This window comes from Chiloscyllium plagiosum, chromosome 24, assembly GCF_004010195.1.
Source record: "Chiloscyllium plagiosum isolate BGI_BamShark_2017 chromosome 24, ASM401019v2, whole genome shotgun sequence".
Lineage (NCBI taxonomy): Eukaryota > Metazoa > Chordata > Chondrichthyes > Orectolobiformes > Hemiscylliidae > Chiloscyllium > Chiloscyllium plagiosum.
In genome coordinates, this window is record NC_057733.1 from 15,094,737 (window position 1) to 15,109,181 (window position 14,445).

The 14,445-nt window shown below is 40.4% G+C and overlaps 1 protein-coding gene across 3 annotated transcripts in view; it reads left to right on the plus strand.

Moving 5' to 3' along the window:
- The window catches only part of LOC122562034 (dynein axonemal heavy chain 9-like), a 508,505-nt gene that overhangs the window by 442,996 nt on the left and 51,064 nt on the right, over positions 1 to 14,445 (plus strand). The window lies entirely within an intron of this gene.

The window sequence follows — 14,445 nt, forward strand, 5'->3', positions numbered from 1 at the left end:
GACCTCCCACATCAAGCACTTAGCACACTGAACCAGCTTGGCAGTCATGTCTTCACCCTCTTCAACTGTGGCGTAATCACTTCACTCAACCTCCTTGTCAAAGACTCCTGAGCTAAAGCCTCACTCTTCAATCCACAGGAACTTCCTTGGACCCTCTTTTTGGGGCAAGTCTGTGGATTTTTAATTTAGGCTAGAGGAGGAGGCCCTACTTTGTACTGGTTGTTACTTGTTTTGAATTTGGACCTGGATTCAGAGGTGACTAGACTCCAAATTCCTCCTCCTGATCACAGTAAACACATTCTCATATTATGCTCCTTTTATGATGATTCATAATACAAATATGTCTCTTGCTATCACCTTGCTGATCCATCTGGTGTTTAACATCTCCTCTAATCCTTTGTTTAATCCTTAATCTACACAAGACTGCATGGACATAATGTTGTTTCACCACAGAAAAGAAGACAATCCATAGCCCATTATGTGTTATCCCCGGTTTCAGGATTATACCATAAGACTATAAGATAGAGGAGCAGAATTAAGCCAGCTGGCCATCAGATCAGCTCCACCATTCATTCATGGTTGATTGAAGAATCATCCTGATTCTTCTGCCTTTTCCCTGTTAGTTTTAATCCCCTTACCAATCAAGAACCTATCTATTTCTGTCTTAAAAACATTTGATGCACTCACCCCAACAGCCTTCCTTGGCAATGAATTCCACAGACTCACCACCCTCTGGCTGAAGAAATGTCTCCTCATCTAAAGGATCATCCCTTCCCTCTGTGGCTGTGCCCTCAGTTGCAAATCTCTTCTAATTCTGGAAACATCTTCCTCACGGTCACTCTATTGAGGCTTCTCGATATTCTGTAAGTTTCAATCAAGTTCCCTCTCATCCTTCTAAACTTGACTGAGTACAGACCCAGAGTCCTCAACCACTCCTTATCTGACAAGCTCATTGAGTGATGTATGAATGCTCTTTCTATCCTATAGTTTATGATTAAGGCTCTTCCAAGCCTCTAATTGCATTAGGCATTAGCAGTTACCCTGCAACATCATCTGTGATAAATGTTCCTTCCAGTTTTTCAATGAATCAGAGTTCACCTCAAAATTTTGTCAACATTACAATTAGCTTCCTCTTATCTGGATAGCTCACCTCTATATGCTGTGTTGAGGTTTGGCTTATACATGTTTTACAATTTGAGATTATGTTCATGGTTTAGGGGTATTTCGATCTAGAGATTTTATATTTTGGGGAAGGTTCTGCCTTTAAATTTCTATAAATATTTCTTCAGCTTGCCTAAGCAGGTATTGTAACATTGACAACAGTGTGAATGGTATGGTGCAGAATCTGATCTGATTCCCACACAACGTACACACATCTTCAATGAGCAAGAACCCTGACAGTTCTTACTCTTGCTAGTACAAGGATCCTAAGGTATCTTATATAAAGTGATGGCTCTGAAAGGGTTAATGCGGAGGACTCCCATTAAGCTCCACCCAGTCTGACGATGTCATAAGGACTTTGGATGGGAAGGAGCAGAACAGCTTAGGATCTTGCGGAAAACAGGTGGAACATTCAGAGCTCTTCATATTCTTAGTTACAAGGTCTCTCTACTCATGTAACTTGTATGTGATTGCTATTATGCAAAGAAATGTGTCTTGCTTAAGACAAGCGCTGCTTCTCATGAGCTTCCTCATCCAACTGAGTCCAAATAGGCCCAGTCGACCCAGGCAGAAAAGTGAATAATGGCAGGATTTATCCAGCCACACGGTGGTCCTGATTGGCATTGCACACTCATTTAGGGGACAGTGAGGTGTGCAGATGCTGGAGATCAGAGTTGAGAGTGTGTTGCTGGAAAAGCACAGCAGATCAGGCAGCATCAGAGAAGCAGGAAAATCAACGTTTCAGGCCGGACCCCTTCCTGCTGTGCTTTTCCAGCAACACACTGTCAACATTGCACACTCATATGCCAAGGTCAACTGGAGCAGGCTACTTCTACTGCCTTAGGTCAGTGCACTTAGTCAGATTAAAATAATAATTAGATTACTTACAGTGTGGAAACAGGCCCTTCGGACCAACAAGTCCACACCAACCCGCCGAAGTGCACTCACCCAGACCCATTCCCCTACATTTAACCCTGCACCTAACACTACGGGCAATTTAGCGTGGCCAATTCACCTAACCTGCACATTTTTGGACTGTGGGAGGAAACCGGAGCACCCGGAGGAAACCCATGCAGACACAGGGAGAATGTGCAAACTCCACTCTTCTCAGGGTGCGGATGTCACCGGAACGATTGGCATTTATTGCTCAGTTTGAGTTGTCCTGAGAGATGCAATGGACCTTGATGCAACCAATGTCTTTTGAGGCCACTTTGAATGACACTTAAATTACATAGGTGTAAGATTGAGTAAAGATGACAGGTTTCTCTCTTTAAAGGACAACAGCAAGCTAATTTTGTTTTTACAATCATCACATAGCTTCATGGTCAGTTTTACAGTTAGTTTTTTTTAAAATTTTTTTATTTTTGAAATTCTCAACATGCAATGCTAATGTATGATTTTGCCTCCTCTGAAGTATTATCCGAATAACACAATCACGAGCGTAATGTTTTTATTACTAAGCTACTCAATGTAGTTTAGCTATTACTGTTTAAAATGTTGTTGATGCCATTAGTCTGAAGATTAATTGTTTCTCAGAGAAGATAATCTTTTATAGTTTGTAGAAATGTATCTCCTGTGTATATATCTGCAAGGTATGCGCTTTTACACTTCCAACAGCTGCTTCTTTCTGTCTTGATAATATTGAAACAAGGATGAGTCATCTGAAAAAAGTCCTCTCCCAGTAACAAGGTTGCAGCTGCTTGTACTTTGGTCTTTTAATATGCTACTAACATCACTGCAAGATATCTTTGTTGTGTTGGCTCAGTAGAAATTCACAGGGAATGGGTGTCAGGAACCTTGAGAGTAGAAACAACCTGCTGATGTGGAAAGCATATTAACATAAACCGCACAAGTGAATGCATCCTGTGCTGGCTTGAACCAAGTTAACGTAGATAGGCAGGAGGCTGGAAGAACGCAGCAAGCCAGGCAGCATCAGGATGTAACAAAGTCGAAATTTCGGGTGTAACCCTTCTTCGGGACTGGGGGTGGAATTTGTAATTATCACAGTTTTAGAATAACTTCCTGTGTACCACTGAATGTCACAAACTGCTGTTGAAACACATATTGAGTCAATTATCTGGAGAATGATGGATATCCGGCAGTAATTTCTTTTGAGTTTCAGAAAATGTCATTACTGACATCCTAACCCTGAAATTACAGCATTAGAATTATATTTCTGTACTCACTGTTTAAAAGTCTCTCCCTCTCTCTGGGTGGATCTCTCAATGTGAGATTCAAGCCAAATTCAGCAACATTTCATTTTTTATAATGTATTCCTTTATGCGGTATGTGGTATTGGAGCTTGGCTCATGGCATTGTTCTCTGTATTAGGCTAGTCCCACTGCCTTCACAAAGTGTATTTCAAAGGCCCAATATATCTACCCTTCTCTCTAGCTCCTTCACTGTATCTATGCAATATGAGGAACTTTATCAGCTGCTGTCTCCCCTGTTGCACCATAATTCACTCCTGCCCATCTGACTGACTTCCACAAATAGTTTCAGTACCAACTCCAGCCAGAACTTCACCGTATCTTTTAAGTAATGCAAGCTAGCTTTGAGTGGTCCTAGCCTCATACAAATATGGTCTCTCTGCTGAGGATGCAGTGATTCAACAGTGTGTTTTATGCGCACATGATTCATACAAGTTCATAGACAGCACACAGGTGGTGCACTGCCTGCAAAGGAAGGAATGTGCATAAGTGAATTGAATCAGTCTCACTGCTGGTTTGTGGTGTGTGGAGGGATTATGGCATGTGTAGCCACTGTACAATGGGATCATCATTAACATTTCTGTCTTTGACCACATATTTCAATGAAATTTTATCGAGATCCAAGAGCAAACAGGGGGCCAGGCAGCAACCAGTCTGGACCTAACTGTCTATTCCTCTGTAATCAGAACTGTGGAATTCATTTTACAATCAATTGATACAGTCATAGAGTTCTACAGCATGGAGACAGGCCCTTTGGCCCAAACCTGTCCATGCTAACCCCTGCACTTTGTCCACTTCTTATCCTTTCCTATCCATGTATTTGTCCAAATGCCTTTCAATGTACTTGCCTCAACCAAATCTGCTGGCAGCTCATTCTGTATGTGTACCACTCTGTGTAAAAAAGCTGCCCCACAGGTTCCCTTTTATTCTTTCCCCTTTATTCTTTCCCCTCTAACCTTAAACTGACTAGTCCTCGATTCCCCAACCCTGGGAAAAAGACTGAGTGCATTCAACCTATCCATGCCTCTCATGATGTTATACACCTCTATAAAGCCCTTCCTCAGTTTCCTCCGCACTAAAGAAAAAAAAGACCTAACTTGTCCAACCTCTCCCTTTAACTCAGACAGCTGAGTCCTAGCAACATCCATGAAAATTTCTTCTGCACTCTTTCCAGTTTAATAACGTCCTTCCTATAATAACGTGACCAAAACTGAACACAATACTCCAGGTGCGGCCTCACAAACGTCCTGTATAACTGCAACGTAACTTCTCAAATTCTATACTCAGTGCCCTGACTAATGAAGGCCAGTGTGCCAAAAGCCTTCTTCCCTGCCCTGTCTAATTGTGACTTCGCTTTCAGAGAACTGTGAACCTGAACTCCAAGATCCTTTTGTTCCACTACACTCCTTAAGGCCCTACCATTCACCATGAAGCTCCTACCTTGATTTGACTTTCCAAAATGCAAGACCTCACATTTATCTATATTAAATTCTATTTGCCATTTCTCAGCCCATTTCCCCAGCTGATCAGGTCCTGCTGCAATTTCTGATAGCCTTTCTCACTCCCCATGTTACCGCCTATTTTAGTGTCATCAGCAAATGTACTTGTCTTGCCTTGTACTTTCTCATCCAAATTATTCATATAGATAACAAACAGCAATGGGCCCAGCACCGACCCCTGAGGCACTCCATTAGTCACAGGCCTCCAGTCCAACAAGCATTCTTCCACTATTACCCTCTATATTTGGCAAAATCTCACATTGCTTTGGGATTGGAGTTCTCAACCTCCTAATCAAGAGAAAAGATCACTGCCAGATAAATATCCTTCTTTGGTCAATTCCCATAGCTTCTTGCCTCAAACATTCACCCATTTCAACTGTCTTGCGTTATTCCAATCATCATCATCTACTTCCTGCATCTCATTTTATCCAAAAGATATGTTGACTAAGTTTAGTGTTAAACTTGTTCTTTTCACTTGATGTCATTGTCCCTTCTTGTTTTTGGCTCAAGAGTCAGATTAAAAGTTTAATAGTTTGTCTTTTCCATTCAATATTTAGGTATTTAAATTACATCCTCACCTCATGTTGTTTTGATGTGCCGAAAAGGAATCAATTGGGGACTGCATTCTGTTCTCAAAGCCTTGGATACATGCTGATTGCTCTATTTCACCATCTTTCCACAGCCTTATATCTTTTTGCAATGGTGCACACAAACAGTAATAGGCATAATAGCCTCTTGAGTCTTTCCACCTTCCTACTCAATCATCATTGATTGCAAGAGCCATTTCCACGTTTTTTCTGCATTTCCCTTGATATCCTTGCCTGAACAAGCAAGTATTGTACAGATTTGATGTGCACTTAAACACTGAGCATTATTCATCTTTTAAATGCACTTTAAGGGTCAAGACAGTTCAATAACATGTTAATCATCATACCCTATTATTTTCAGGTCCCAGCTTTCGGACGGCTTCCAATCATATTAAATTTATATCCAAACTCTCTATAACTCACCTTTCGAACCACTCCTAAATGCCCTAGTATTCAAACTTCCCAGAGCATTATATGAATATAATTAGGAACAACCATAAGGAAGGAGTCCCTGAGATCTTATTTAGCGTAGGAAAGATTGATTACCACGAGCAAACATGAAATCAAGTAACCAACTTTTCTAGCAGTGTTTGAAATGGTTTCACGAGTCTGGGTTCTTCAAGAATTGACAAACCATTGGGATGGAATCTGCACTGTAAATTGCAAAAGGAAACAGAGAAGAGAATCTGATTCAGTTTCTAAAGAAGCTAAAAACTGAAACTGAGATTGGAAACTAAAACTACTGGGCAGACTGAAACTGCTAGCGGCCAGATGGAAAAGCTCAAGTCATCCAATCTTGATCTCGGTTGATGAGTCCAGTCTTGCAGTATAGGTGAGCTCAGGAAGGCAGACATCGGATCCAGAAACTGAAATATTTTACTCCAACTCTTTCTGTTACTTGTAGATAATATTGGTGGAAATGTGCCATACAGACTGAATAGAGAAGGCTCTGCAGACATGTGCCATTTTGGTGAAGACCATTTCTGTGATTATTTATGTACTGCTATTGGCTGGGGTCAAGACTAGCTCCGAGAAGGAGAGGAGTTGAAATACTTTGTAAGGAGGACTGATGTTGAAGGGCATTTTGATTGATCTTGATGACCTCTATACGATATGGGTTGATGAACCAATCCATGAAATTGACCTTAATTAGACATGCCATTGAATGTGTGGTTTATGGTTTAGAATGGACCACAATTTCTCTGATAATTCATGTTTTAGTTGTGATTTGGGTTTTCATGAGATCAGTGGTTAGCCAAGATTGTAGTTAGTATTTTCTGTGTTTGTGTCAGTTATAAAAAATGCTCTTCTGTTTTGAAATCATGGAATCTTGTGGCTTCATTCTTTTCACAGGTAACCGGAACTTTTAAAAGTGATTGATTGAGACTGAAAAATAACACCATTAATTCATTCTGATTAAAATGATAGCAACTATTAAAATTTCATAACACAGTCTTGGAAATGAAAGAACTAGAAACTCAGGAATACAATTCATTTTAATCCTTTGTCAACATTTCTCTTCAATTTGACACCATTTGAAAAATTAGCCCACCCTTTTTCTCTTTCCCACCCCCATCCGACATCAATCCTGCCCATTCCGATCACCCATGAATTGTTAGTTCCAGAATTTCCTGCATAGAGATTGGCAGCTTTTTACTTTTAAAACTTTCTTGCTTCATTCATATTTGTAGCACTAATGGTCCACCATTTTACAGTTTGATTAGATTCGCTACAGTGTGGAAACAGGCCCTTTGACCCAACAAGTCTACACCGACCCTCCGAAGAGCAACCCACCCAGACCCATTCCCCTACATTTACCCCTGACTAATGCACCTAACACTACGGGCAATTTAGCATGGTCAATTCACCTAGCCTGCACATCTTTGTGACTGTGGGAGGAAACCAGAGCACCCGGAGGAAACCCAGGCAGACACGGGGAGATTGTGCAAACTCCACATAGACAGTGGCCTAAGGCGGGAATTGAACCCAGATCCCTGGTACTGTGAGGCAGCAGTGCTAACCACTGAACCACCATGCTGCCCATTGTTGTTAGTTTCAGAATTTCCTGCATAGAGATTGGCAGCTTTATACTTTTAAGGGCCCATTGCAAACACTGGATTTTGTGCTAAAAGCACAATCACATGATAATGTATAATTCCCATGCTTTGATCCCTTAGCAATGCTCATGAAATCATGTTCTGGAATCTTTTCGACTATGCAAATTTTCTTGCTACATACATATTTGTAGCACTAATGGTTCACCATTTTACAGTTTGTTGAGAAGTTTTTTTAAGCCCTCTGTTTATTCCGGCTCTCTGTTCTTAAACAAAGACCTCTAGTGAAAAATGAGGTGCAAACTATAAAATGGAACCTAATCAAAATTGAACACACTGAAAAACACCAAGTTAGACAATGACTATGAAAAGCAATTGAAATTATTTTTTTCCAAAGCTATAAAGCTCTCGGAATAATGCGAAATCATATCTAATTCCTCCCATTATATTCTTTATTCCGACTTTATTGGAGGCACTAACCAGGGATTGAAGGCATTCATGTGAACTTGGCTGATAATAGGTTTCAAAACAACTTTGTGTGGACACTGGGGAAATTTGACAGCATGAGTTAAGCCATTTATACTGTGCAATTAAACTTCCAAATAACTCTCCGCCCTCTTTAAGAAGTGAAGCGTGAGTTTTAATCATTAATAATTTACACATTTCACACATCCATCACCGCTGAATAGAAATTAGTAAGGTATAAGCACCGATGAGTGTGACATCACATGAGTAAAGAATATTAATAAATTTAAATACAGCTTTGCCAATTATGACAGCAATTCACAAAAAAAATCTGGATGAAGATGCTGCCGAATATAATGACTTTTCTTATTAGCTAAGTCCCAATCTAGAGTCTTCATTTTTATTGCCTGAATATTATTCTGAATATTTTAGGAGGAGACTACAATGACTTCTTATTGCTTTTCTGCCTGGGTGGGCATGAAAGCATCCTATGAATGTAATCAGGAACAACCATGAGGAGTAGGACCTTGTTCTTTTTAGCATAGAAAAGATTGACAACAGCAGTAATGAGCAAGGAAAAATGAATGCAAATATCCAACTTCTCCAGCTATGGCTATTGTTGGCTTCATGGGCCTTGGCACTTTAGGACTTAATCATTTATTCTGATAAACGACGGCAACAGATTCAGTCTGAACTATTGAATTCACAGCGCACAATCTTGGACCGGAAAGAGATGGAGATCAGAAAATTGCATGTTTTTTTCTGTTCAGTGTTTTTGTTGTGTGAAAGTTTTGTAGCAGAGCAGGTAAGTGTTCCTCCTGCTGAACCAGAAGGTCCAGGTCCAAATTAAATTCCAGGCTTAATGGATATGGAAGGTACATTCATAATATGGACAAAGAGGTTAAATTATCAAACTGCAAATCTGTGCAGTGCATCTATTGTCGGTGGTAGGAGCAGGAGATTCTGCTGGCCCGCTATACTTGATATGGAATGGCAATGCTCAAGCTATGGCTACTGATGACAGGTCAGTGACCCATTCCAGGAGGAAATAACAATGGAAATAGATGTAAGCATGTACTTTATCAGTCTTGTGTTTTAGGGATAGAGATAACCTCTAAGTCCAAGTATTTATTACAGATACAATCCTGGAAGCAGGAGAAGAGCATAATAGATTAGAATGGTGGCAGGCCAGAAACTGACTGCATTCTCTGCTTTGTCTAAATTAAGTTCTGGATGCAAAGTCCTAAGCATGACGTTCCTCAACTTGCATCACCAACTGAAGTCCTTACCGGGTCAAATAATGGTCAATTCTTGTCGCTTATATGGACAAAAGTAGCGTCGATAGAATGTGGTGCTGGAAAAAGCACAGCAGGTCAGGCAGTATCCGAGGAGCAAGAGAGTCAATGTTTCAGGCTCAACCCTTCTTCAGGAGACTACAGTGAGGTTGAGTGAAGTGACCACACTTCTATGGTGCAAAACATAATACAACTAAAAGGCTTGAAAAGGAAAATAGTTATGACGGGGTTGGGGGAGAGGGGTGCCTTTATAAGGTTCTAATCTATTTAAAACTTGGCAGTGTCATTGTTTACAATAACAAACTGCATGATCACTTAAGTCTTCATACTTGAATTCACCAATAGGGATTTCTACCCACTACAGTTGGGTGGCAATGACAATTTGGGAAAATTACTGCAGAAGCCATCCTCTTTTCAATTGTATCTTAGTCAAATGGCATTGACTTTAAGAGGGTGTGCTTTAAGAGCATGGTGGTTCAGTGATTAGCACTGCTGTCTCACTGCGCTAGGGTCCCAGGTTCAAATCTATTCTTGGCAATTGTCTATGTGGAGTTTGCATGTTCTCCCCATGTTGCTCCGGTTCCTTCCACAGTCCAAAAACGTGCTGATTAGTTGGCTGGGCCTTGCTAAATTGCCCATAGGTCAGGCGGATTAGCCATGGAATATGTAGGGTTATAGGGACGGGGGTTGGATCTGGATGGGATGCTCTTCAGAGGGTTATTGTGGGCTCAATGAGCTGAATAGCCTGCTTCCACAATGTCGGAATTCTAAATTATTGTGTAAGGGCTTTAGGACTCTAGAGTAACATTGGGATGATGTCGAGGATCTGCTTCTTACTGGGAAACACACGGTGACCTACAAAGAAACTTGAAATCTAGTCATGTGTAAGTGAGAAATCTGTGAAGTAGTTTGACTTGCATTATGTGAAAGAGTTTATGAATAGTCTTTCATTAAGGTAGCAACAAGAGTACATCCCTGAATGCCATGTATTATATATCTAATCTGAATTTGTAATAAGCAGTGTCATAAAGAAGTCTAAACCTGAAGACAGTTCATGAACTTGTCTTCTCCTTGACCAGTCTGTCTTAAGCCCAAATTCATGGATATGGAGATAAAACCACATAACACAAGGGAAAGGACAAATAGCAGTCGCAGTGGACAATGTTTTCAAACATTCACTTTTGAAGTCGTGTTTATGATTTTCTGAAGTATCAATCAAGGTTTTATTTCTCTACTCTGAAAGAAAGCTCTCAAAGTATTGCTAGTGAATATGAAGATGCTTTTTTATTTTGTCACCATCACAATTTGTAGCATGTCTGCTCTAAAAATTGTATTTTTTAGCTTGGAACAAAAGTAATTCAGCTTGTTGATAAGTGTAAAATGTAACGTTGGCCTCTCTTAATCATTGTGGACTTATGATAAATCTGTATGTTTGCCTCTGTCAGACTAATAGTGCATTTCAGGTCGATTTCCCCCAACTTCATTACCTGGTGACTGCTTTATATTTTCAGAAGCGTCTCACATCAATGAGAAATACAACTGCAGTGCTCCTAGCACAGCAAGAATACTAATCATTACAGACTTCACTATGTCTGTGAAGGGAAAGTGTTCCAAAATAATGTTCAAAAGCACTACCCTAATGTTTCTTAATCAAGGCAGCATGGCAAATGCCATTTGCTTCTCAGGTGGCCACTTACCCACTTAACTAAGTAGACAGCATGCATAATTAATACAACAAACTAACTTGCTGTGTGCCGAAGGGGCACATTTGTTACTGGCTTCTAACTGTGGCAATCTACAGAAGCTGTTTACCTTCCTCTTGTTTCTCTGCCAGAGGCAGGTCCAACACACAGTGCCACAATTGGCAGAACAGGTTGAGTGAGGTGGCAGGTCGCAAATCCATCCCAGTTGGCACACGGATCGTGTGTTGTTGGCACCAATCTGTTCCACACCGGCCACTAATCAACCAGTCCCGAGAAGGAACCCTAGTTGCTGTGAAAAAACTAGCCTTGCCTTGTAGCTAGAGTCTGGATAGTAACGGTAACAACTGTAATTTCTTCCTCGCACATGGCACGTGCTGATCACTCTTACTGCCTGCTGTTGGAACTTACAAGTTGATAGGTATCCAGTTTGCCAATATTATAAACGCACCTTCCTTAATGACTGAGGCTGGGGTATTGCCATAAGACTGCCTCACAGTTAAATCACTGATGTGTTTTCACATTCTTAACAAGTTTACTGTCCTAATTAATTTGGAGTAAAATTTAAAAGGAGCGAGTTCATGTTGGGACTTGTATGTACTCGACATACTACCATCTATCCTTGTCTGATTTTAAAGGCCAGACAGTTAGCTTCTAACTGGCAGCTCAAGAAAAGTTCAAATCGGCTTCTCTTGATGGTTGGTGAACATAAACATCTCAGTGTTGGATTTCAAAAAGAGCAGACTTGTTCTCCCTGATATCCTAGTCTTTAATTTTCCCTCAATTAACATGAAAAAACAGATTATTTGGCTATGACCAGATTCCTGTTTATTGGATCCTGTTTTACACCCCTCCTCCCCCACACTACAATGCAACTGCAATTCCATTAATAGAGTCGTAGAGATGTACAGCACCGAAACAGACCCTTCGGTCCAACTTGTCAATGCCCATATCCCTCCAAACTCTTCCTATTCATATACCCATTCAGATACCCTTTAAATGCTGTAATTGTATCAGCCTCCATCACTTCCTCTGGCAGCTCATTTCATACACGCACCACCCTCTACATGAAAAAGTTGTCCCTTAGTTCCCTTTTAAATTTTTCCCTCTCACCCTAAATCTATATCCTCTAGTTCTGGACTCCCCTACTTTAGGGGGTAAATAGGGACCTTGTCTATTTACCCTATCCATGCCCCTCATGATTTTCTAAACCTGTATAAGGTCACTTCTCAGCCTCTGACGCTCCAAGGAAAACAGCCCCAGCCTATCCAGCCTCTCCCTATAGCTCAAATCCTCCAATCCTGGCAATATCCTTTTGAATCTTTTCACGCCCTTTCAAGTTTCACAACATCCTTCCAACAGGAGGGACACTTGAATTGCTCACAATATTCCAACAGTGGCCTAACCAATGTCCTGTCCGCAACATGACCTCCCAACTGCTATACTCAATGCTCTGACCAATAAAGAAAAGTATACCAAACCCCTTCTTCACTATCCTATCTACCTGTGACTCTACTTTCAAGGAACTATGAACCTGCACTCCAAAGTCCCTTTGTTCAGGAACACTCCCCAGGACCATAACATTAAGTGTATAATTCCTGCCCTGATTTGCCTAACCAAAATGCAGCACCTCACATTTATGTAAATTAAACTCCATCTGCCACTCCTCAGCCCATTGGCCCATCTGATCAAGATCCTGTTGTACTCTGAAGTAACCTTCCTCGCTATCCACTACACTCCAATTTCGGTGTCATCTGCAAACTTACTAACTATACCTCCTATGCTCGCATTTGTATAAATGACTAAAAGGATCCTTGTGGCCTCCAGTCTGAAAAGCAATCCTTTACCACCATCCTCAGTCATCTACATTCGAGCCAGTTCTGTATCCAAATGGTTAGTTCTCCCATGAAATAGTGTTCATTGCCTGCAAAGTGCATTTGGATTTACTAAAGTTGGAAAGAAAGCCACATTAATGCAAGTTATTTGTTGCTGTTTTGCTGAATTTAAACTTTGTTAATTAAAACATAGATGTTTATCTATCACTCCACTGCTGTTGATACTTTTTCACCATATTGGCTCCAAAGTGCCCTCCAGAGTAAATTGCAATGTGCCCATTGCAGCAGAATATATTTTAAATCACAGTTAAGATTAGAGTATCTTTTTTCTCGACCTTGCATTTCATGTTTCATCTGTAGCTGAAAATGTGTTGCTGGAAAAGCGCAGCAGGTCAGGCAGCATCCAAGGAACAGGAGAATCGACGTTTCGGGCATAAGCCCTTCTTCAGGAAGGGCTGGATGCTGCCTGACCTGCTGCGCTTTTCCAGCAACACATTTTCAGCTCTGATCTCCAGCATCTGCAGTCCTCACTTTCTCCTCGAAGATGTTTCATCTGCACCAAGTTTAACAATGATGGCGTTTGTCTTGAAAATTGCCTGAATGTTCCTGAATTGTGGGTAGAAAAGCTTTTTTGTTTACATTCTGAGGTGGTCTACAAATCAAAGAGCTAAGAGAAGAAATGGATTACCTCCATGCAACATGGATCTATACAAGTGTGAACAAATGAGTTTCATTAAGGATGGTCTGTTTCCTTTCTCCTCTGAACAAGGAGCCAAGTTAAAAATAAATGAGCATTAAGGAGACACTTACAGCATTAGTAACTCAGCTAGTTTCTTCTTCAGATAAATGGAGAAGTCAGATCTCAACTTTGTCCCTTCCTACAGTCTTCAAAATGAATTGAAGTCTTGGAATCTTTTTTCAAGTGCGTGGTCTACGCTTTTGGGAAAGAATACATCTGAAAATGGTCATGGTTAAGGACGTACTTTATTACGAGGTCACACATTTTATGGTAACTCAATAAGCTCAATTCCATTTTAATTTCATACTGTTCCAGAATTTTTCTAACCTAATGTTTGATATGAATTTTGACAGTTTCCTCTACTTTTCAATGAAAACGTCAAACCTATAGCTAGGCTTGTTGCATAATCTGTCAGAGCTCCGACTGTGAATGAAGAAAAATCAGCTTGATTCTTTTATTGCTATTAACTAGTAAAATGAACCGTGGGCAGTATGTTACTTTCTGTAATCAACTATGGATGATCCAGAGAATGTTGATGAAATAAATAAGTCTTTCTCATCATGTGTAATTGATTCATTGCCTTTTTTTAAGATGCACCTTCTGTTGCTGGGGCTCATCAAGAAAAAGAAGCATGTTCACTCAATTAAATTATGCACTTGGACCATGTTCAGGGAAGATAATCAAGATTGTAAGACTTGATGTGGTTGCTATGCAATTGAAAAACAAATATAGTAGACATATAAAGGGAATGATATTGGGATGCTGATCACCTAGACAATACTGAAAATTTCACAAGTCTGACAGCTGTTGAGAGGATGGATGCAGTAATATCTGGTTGGCATTCCTATGGAACATAAGCTCATCATTTATCTTCAATGCAGCTAATGGATCTGCAATGCG